General features: G+C 35.6%; 1 protein-coding gene across 1 annotated transcript in view; it reads right to left on the bottom strand.

Moving 5' to 3' along the window:
* pcxb (pyruvate carboxylase b) overlaps positions 1-7,779 on the bottom strand; it is a 193,881-nt gene that overhangs the window by 82,308 nt on the left and 103,794 nt on the right. The window lies entirely within an intron of this gene.

Raw genomic sequence — 7,779 nt, 5'->3', positions numbered from 1 at the left:
GAGCATGAGATGAAGGTATAGAAAGAGAGCGGTGGATCTATAATGCCTGCACAAGGGCTTTGTTTTAGAGTGGCTATAATTTGCCTGTATGCATTGCATTGCCAATAAAGCATCATTAAGCATGGTGGAGGTGAGTAAAACATGGAGGAGCTGGAGAAGGAATGTGTGTTTATGTGTGTGTGTGTGTGTGTGTGTGTGTGTGTGTGTGTGTGTGTGTGTGTGTGTGTGTGAATAAACAATGGTTTTCTTGTCTCTGGAAAAGCTGCTTGAAATTTTCCACGAACTAAATCGACCACTGTGGAGGGACTTTTTGAACAGACAGTATATAAAAAATCTATAAAAATCTATTTCAAATTACTTTAAAACCGGTAACCGCACTGTATGGTGTTTTTGTTTGAAATTATTCCAAACTTTGGAAACTTTCCACTGTTTTCTTTGGTCAGAATCTTCTCCTGACCCCTTGCTGTTTTCTTCCCGTTCCACTATTTTCCATTCTGCAGCTTCTTCTGTGTTATATGTCAAAAGCGCTCCAGAGTTTAGCAGGTGGTGCATCAGTAATAATAGTCCATGGGGAAACACAATGTGTAGTGAAATTGACTAAACGAAGTATCAAATAATTTGTCTCGATGATTTATTTTTGAGTTAATTAAGGAATCCTTCCAGCCTTATAATATATGCACAAACATATGTGGACACATGACCAAAAGATTTGTATGTGCTTTTTAATAGTTTTTAAACAGCACTGTCATACATGAAACAGGTTTGAATCTCTTAGTTCTAGCGAAAGGAAAATTTAATGCTACCTAATCCCACAGCCTACACAATTGTGTGCCTCTAACTTTGCAATAACAGTTTGGGGAAAAACCACATATGGCGGGTAAAGTCAGGTGTACCAATACTTTCAACAAACATATTCACCTGTATCAGAGAATTAGTCATTCTTATGAAATCAAATCAAATCTTCCTTGTGAGGTTAAAAGTGAAGCCAAACTTTGTTAAAATATAAAAATGCAATCCTCAGCCTCTTCCACATTAGTGAGTGGAAGCCAAACTTTTTAAAATTTACAAATTATATTGAGCAAATTGCTTTTACAAGTTTGGATGGCAAATTTTGAAATTGATAATAATTAAAGGGACATGGTTAATGAAGTGATTGACATAACAGTTAAGCCTAATGAGTGAGAACACATTTTCCAACACAAGCCTGAAGCTCTTGACAGTGTTTAAGAAAGCTCATTGTACTGATAATATATCTATATAGCAAATCAACATGAGTGAACAAAATCTAGACATGAACCAAAGCAGTTAAATCTGCATATATTATATAACAGTTTACTACTGACTGTAGGACTTTATTATCTAACATTCCAAATTAGCCTCTTAGCCAGTCATGCCTTTTTTAAATGAAATCACATATCTCATGTAACTTAGTTCAGAGAGAGTTGCAAAAAACATATACATTTGTAAAAGTTGATAAAGTTGTAAAAGCATGATTACTATTTACTGTGTTTTACTCTACATTAGCAACTTATACTGTACTTACATTAATTTAATTGAAAAAGATGGCTTGAGCTAGAAAAATAGTAGCTCGGTCATGCTTCACAGCACAGCAGTTTTTCCTAACAACAATAAAATGTACAAGATATGTACATGAATTACATGATTATAGTTAGACTATTTTATTTTTATATCAGTCCTTAGTAGTGTTAATAGCATTTAATGCAGTATTTTAAGTTACACTTGAGATATTAACAGTTAGCATGCATGCAAAAGCAAAAGCATATCTCCTGCACGTTTTCTAGCTCAAAGGTGTCTTCCACACACAAGCAGCCTCCAATTTTGACCTACGGTGCAAACTTAGTCAAGATGTTGAGATTCAATTCGAAAAAAGTTCTGAAACCACACAATAGTAGAAAATGGCACCATCTTGTTCACTCATACTGGTTCACATTCCTGCACATTTGGCAAACGATTCATTGTTAACATGTTAACACATGTGTAGTGGTTAGCTTTGCTGTCTGCTGTTTAAAGCTTTATACTGTACATACTGTTTTTAATCTAGCTGGGAAATCAGTCAGATTATAACACACATTAGACTGTGGTAATATTTAACTTCTTTTAGCCTTAGTTTATTATTCACTTATTCATCTTAAAGCATACTGAGCACTACTTTGGATATTTTGAATTATTTAGTAAACACAGCAATATAATATGAAAAATTGCACCAAAGACTAGTCCTGAGTGTTTAGAATTTTCCTTCAATTCACAGCACAGCACAACACAGCACAACACAACACAACACAACACAACACAACACAACACACAGATATTCCATCACTCTTGCTCTCTCTATTTTCTTTCCCTTTTTGTCTCTGACACACACACACACATACACATACACACACAGATAATGGCCATGACCTGTGCAGTAACTGGTATGTAATTTGATCCTGGTGCTTTATTAAGATTTAAGCCAGCTCAACCATCAGTATGACCTTCTTGTAATGACACTAAGTGTGTGTGTGTGTGTGTGTGTGTGTGTGTGTGTGTGTGTGTGTGTGTGTGTGTGTGTGTGTGTGTGTGTATGTGTGTAAAATGAAAAAGAGACAAATAGCAAGTAACAGGGATGGAGAGAGTATGGAAAGAAGCTGAGCAAGAGATAAAGAATGAGAGAGAGAGAGAGAGAGAGAGAGAGAGAGAGAGAGAGAGAGAGAGAGAGAAAAGGAAAGAGAGGATGGTCTGGCAGAATGACTGCTCTAAGGCCGAGAGGTAAAATACATATCTTGCCTTCCCTTACTTTGCCTACAGCAATATCCTGGCCGATTTTTCAGAATTAAAAAGAAAACAAACAAACAGACAGACAGATAGTCAAAACACACACTTAATTTTAGAGCCTCATTTCCAAACTCTATGAACATTGATGGACTTTTATTATTTGTGGCATTCGAAAACTCTGTAGCTATTTTATACGCACAGCATGCCCAGAACAAAACCTGTCAATATGAGTTTGGCAGCTCTGTTCTCTGCCTTCTGTTCCCCACTGTCTCCAGCCAGAGAAGTTTTAAAGCCTCTGCCAGGCCTCTGCTGCTGCTGAGACCACATCAGCACCACTTTTCCACATCAGTACAGTGTTCAGTCATGTTGGCACGAACAAGGCCTACATGTAGGGCCACTTGCTATCTGGATGACTCCACCAAAGTTTGTTCTATTACAAAACAAACAACCTCTGAAAGATTTGTAACAATTTCTCATTACTGTATTTGTGCAATGCCAAGGTCTTTATCTTTATCTCAAGCCCAGGTTACTCATCATCTTCATGTGTTCTTCTGGGTTTACAGTGGGCTCACTGCATGTTAAATGTCCCAAAAGCACACTGGTGTGTAACTTGATTCGCCAAATTGCTACTGGGTGTGAATGAGAGCAAAAGTGTGTGCCCCCTGGTGCCCAGTGATAGACTGGTGTCCCATTTGGGGTGTATTCCCACCTTGTGCACAGTGATTGTAGACTAGATCCACTATAAGCCTGATCAAAGTAAAGCAATTAGTGAAGATGAATGACTGGATGAAAAATGTATATACACTTGTTTTATTATCAGATCAGTCCTTTAAACTGCCAGTGGTTACTGAATAATATTTTAATATGAATAAGAGATATTACTTGATTAGCATTTTAACATTTCTCTCCTAATATCGATTGTGTAATTTACACTAACATTTTATAAATGCTAACCTGTCTCTAGTATTGCTAGATACTAATTTTAAAACAGTCTTTCTTTTAGCTGGGGACATGTCTACTGTTTAAAAGAAAACTAAATCAAAAGTAAAAAAAGCTAAATATTAACATGTTACTAAATCCTATTGGGCCCATCTTTGTGGTGACAAACCGGAAAACATCCAAATTGCCCAAGTCAAAAAAAGAGCATGAAAGGGATGTGTCACTTTGGTGCTGGCATGACACTCATTATTTAGTGCTGTTATATGTCAGCCTATAATCAGGAGCTGAGCCATGTGGGTATACGGATGACAAATGATTTAACTTGTCGTTTTGACATGTTCGTTGAAACAGCAGCTAAAATTGCGCCAGACTAAATAATTATACTTAACAACAACAAAGTAAAAATTCTGATATGTACAGTTGCTTGTAGACGATACGTAAAAATGAAAAGAATGTTGTCTACAACAATGCCGTAGCAGAAGTGTATTATATGGCTAAGAAAACCTATTTGAAAATTATGTGGTAGTTTAGAGTGCTTGATTGCCTTCCCTGTCAGAAATTTTTGAGACACTTCAGTGCCTCTTCACTTCACTCACTCCAGTTAGTTTGTTCAAGAAAGAAAAAATATATAGAATTGAATTTGTCAAGTGCCCAGCACAGCCAAATAATTGTCTTAAAAGAAAACTCTGAAAAATGTACCAAGGAAAGAAGTAAAGCTAGAAGAAACTATTCCATGATGGAGCTCAAAGATCATCAGTAACAATATACAAGATTTTCATAAATCAGGGTAAAATTGATCAGTATGAATTAATGACATACATATGACATACATTGCAAATGCTACCTCTAGTAGAGCCACATCAGTGTGAGGGCAGAGCTTTTTGTACATGTGCAGGAACCAAATATGATTTTTGTTTTATTAGTTAGAGTTAGAGACCATAATTTTTCCAAATGCGCCTTTAAACTGTTTAACGAAACAGTTACCAATTAACCACTTACATTAGATTGTTCCCATAGCTAGTTTATTATGCTATCTCAAACAAAAGCAAGGGATGTGTCCTCCTTCAAATAAAATGCAAGTCATTATTTGGCTTAAAAGATTTTCTCAAATGACGTGTGTATATCAACTTACGACATACACAACACTGTGTATTGTTTTGGACATCCAACTATCAACCTAATGTTACTAGTCATGTAGGTTTCACCTATAGGCCACTTTGATGCATGTTTAGTCCTTGTTATCTTGATATTGCACTAATGCAACTTGCTTCTTCCAGGTCTATATCTTTGCACTATCCAAATGCTTCACCCAATTTAAGCTCTTCAACTAATTACATCACAGCTTCCTGTAACTGCCTGCATCAGATTTAAAATGCTGATGCTTGCCTGCAAAGCCAGCCCACATCTACCTGAAGGCACTCTGCACCACGCACCCTTCAAGCATCTTGCATTGCTCAACTGACCCACTATCTCTCAAGGTACAAAGAAAACATCTCTGTACTGGAACCAAGTGGTATAATAAAATTCCCCTGGCAGACTGAATATCTGATTCACTATCTGTCTTCAAATAGAACCTGGTGCCCATCTCTTCACTAAGTACTTTAAAACAAACCTCAACATGTACATTTGACCATGTATCTTGTATGTACAAGATGTTTGATGAAATCTGCTAAATATTTCAGTAAGTGACGAGGGATAAAGAAGTCTGCTAAACACTGTAAATGAAACAGATTTATGGTTATGTTAAGATCAGAACATGAAATTTCACCACAATCTATTTCAACATGATTCCTTTTACAAAAGTCCCAAATGGCCGACCATAACATTCAAGCTAGGGTTGCAAACATGCTTTGGTATTGAGGTCCACCATGAGTTAAGCAGAACCCAGTCTAGCTTAAAAATCTAAATACTGAAGACAAATACATGATCGTTTCTACACTGATCTACTGCCTCTGAAAAAAACTCAATTACGTCTATAAGAAGTCAAGATGCATTATGTTTTCTAGACTTGAAGGACAAGAATGACCAAACATGACACCTAAATGATGAGCTATGGCTTCTAATGTCTTATACAGTCTGACATGTCATTATTTTCAAATATTTGAACTTTAGTCTCTGAGGTAATTAAAATAAGAATTAGATATGTCCAATGCCATACCTGTATCCATGATGTCTAAACATTGCCCCCCTCCCCATATACATTCTACAAACAGGTAGTCATTGCCAGGAGTTCTATAAAATGCATAAAAAAATATGCTTGGGTGTTTACCATTGCATTTTATTTTAACTGAAATTTTTATATTACAAAATATATATATTTATATTTATTCTGTGTTAATATTGGTTGAAGTTAGAACACTTAAAATTCATTTCTAAATTAACCAATGTTTTGGCTATTACAAATTTATAATGTTCAAAATGACTACTCTCCTCATCTCTCGTGCTAATGTGTTAAATACAAATTCTCTACAAAATATTTTTTTGTTTTTGTTTGGTTTATACGTTTCTTAGGTTTCGGTTTCCAGGTTTGACCTCTGAATATCTGGATACACTTGTGTTCTGACCCTGCCTCTTGCTCAAACAAATTGTATGACTAGAGAACAAATTATTTTTTGGTAAAATATTTTCCTGATTGCTGTCTACAATTGTTAACAAACAGCAAAAATTTTAATTAATAGAAAATTAGAGCATATTTAGTCTCAGTTATAGCAAACAATATAAGTTATAAAACAAAATTCCTGTCACTAAATATATTACTTAGCAATATAAATCTGGTTCAGAAGCCTTCATGCTGCCTAAGAAGTGACCACGCAATATGCACTGGCATGATAAATTGTATATGAATATGGCACGGTTCCTCAAATAGCCCTGAATGGATTTCTGTGTAAAACGATCATATCTCAACAGAATAAAATAGAAGCCAGCTGCCACAGATTTTCATTGTCTCCGAGTGGTTAATTAGCACAGATAATACCATGCAATGGTGGCTATTACGGAACACATCTGTTGTTCTTTCTAACTCCAGACTTCCACACTGGCCCCGATGCACCAACTGGACAATTATCATTGGATTCACTGTCAGCGTAGTAACACATAATGTCACTCAACTATCCTGGATAATCAGTGCAGATTGAGTCACGTGTCAATTTGTTTAGTAGCTTGATTGTGTGATGTGCTTTGAAATCAATTTTGTTGATTAGTAGATTGTTATACTTTATATACTTTTTATATTTCTCAATGGAATACTTTGATCAAGTGCCTTAATCTGAATCAGTATTTTGATGACCCTGATGTTTATTTTGTGCTAATGACAAGGTGACTTCATTACCCTTAACTTACTATTTGCCTAAACGACAGCAGTTGTCATGACAACAATATATCTAATCTTGGTCTGTGGAGACTATTAGGACAGTAAATTGAATTTATGCACAAATAAGGCATTAGCAAACCCAAAGCTTAAAACTGCACTAAGCGAGAGTAGATTTTCAAATATCTTCCCCTAGAGCTTTAACAGAGGAAATCAACTGGGACCAGAGACAAAAAAATTTAATTTCGCACACACACTTGTTGGTGTATTTTTGAGCTTTAAATTGCTACTAGAAATTCAAAGTAAACAAGCTAGCAGTCTTTAAAATGACGGTGCATTCCCTTGTTATTTTGTTTAGTCGTCACTGCAGAGAAATAGTGTTTTCACAAACAGGTGCATGCTAATTTACTACGTTTAATTCATTTTCTCTCATTAATGATAAAAGCAAGTCAGCTAATGCCCGCAGACACATGTGATCAACAAGATTATTGTTTACAGGAGTTATATGTAAAATAATCAGTTCATGCTTAATGAATTCATTAACAAAAACAGAAATTCTATCAAAAGGAAAATCAGCTGAAATCAAACATTTGTTTCCATTGAAAATGATGTTATACTAAATTTTCTTCTCATGGCTGCTCTGTGCACTAAGCAATCCAGAACAATTTTAACTTAATTCAAAAGCCCTCATAGGATTTCAAACAGCTTCCATAGCAGAGGACATCTGGCAAATGGCATAGCTAAGACAGCGTAACCCT

This window comes from Silurus meridionalis, chromosome 6 (genome assembly GCF_014805685.1).
Source record: "Silurus meridionalis isolate SWU-2019-XX chromosome 6, ASM1480568v1, whole genome shotgun sequence".
Taxonomy (NCBI): domain Eukaryota; kingdom Metazoa; phylum Chordata; class Actinopteri; order Siluriformes; family Siluridae; genus Silurus; species Silurus meridionalis.
The sequence above is the reverse complement of the archived record's forward strand: the minus strand, read 5'-3'. Positions and strand labels throughout refer to the sequence as shown.